Source organism: Nicotiana attenuata, unplaced genomic scaffold (genome assembly GCF_001879085.1).
Source record: "Nicotiana attenuata strain UT unplaced genomic scaffold, NIATTr2, whole genome shotgun sequence".
NCBI lineage: Eukaryota > Viridiplantae > Streptophyta > Magnoliopsida > Solanales > Solanaceae > Nicotiana > Nicotiana attenuata.
Window position 1 is genome coordinate 314,447 of NW_017671291.1, and position 757 is coordinate 315,203.

Below are 757 nucleotides of genomic sequence, written 5' to 3' on the forward strand. Positions count from 1 at the left end.
GGATGGATGCACCTAAGCAGTCAAACGTTGCTATTATGTCGCTGTTCAATCACATGCGTCATCCCGACTTTTATTTCCTTCTCTTGCCAATTAATTCCCACTCTTATCTTTCCCTTTTTACTTTGCTTTTCTCCCCCTCTTTTGGATTCTCTTTTCCTTTGGTTTTTCCCTTATTTGTATCATTCCTTTTTAGTTTTCCTTTTATTATTTAGAAATGGTCGAATCCTATGGAGATTGCCTACGTATCACGACTCCACGTGAATCAGACCAGGCGTAGTTCGTGAAGGTTAAATGTAAAGTAGAAGCAGAATATTCTTGGGAATTTTCAAGTTTATTGATAGCAACTACGTCTATTACAAAGACTCAAGACAGACTCTGATGCAAAAAGAACTACAGACTCCACCATCCCTATCCTAGTTCAAACAAAATACAGACTCAATCAACTGACTGTCTTTTAACAAAAAGGGAAATACAGACCCCGACAAAAAGAAATACAAGCCCAAGTGACCTAACTCCATTAAAAGGAAATACAGACTCAAAAGGTAAACTCTAGCAGACTCACAGACAACTATGAATACATTAAAGCTCCTGGTTCCCGCGGGACATCGTTCGGTCTCGCCGCGGGCCTATATGCAAGTTCCCCTTGGAGTCTGTCTAGGTCATTCATTATCTGCTTCACAAATATCATGACTGATGCAAAGAAGGTGGTACGGGTCATGTCTCGCACATCTGGCATTTCCGGGTAATGAATGAGCAA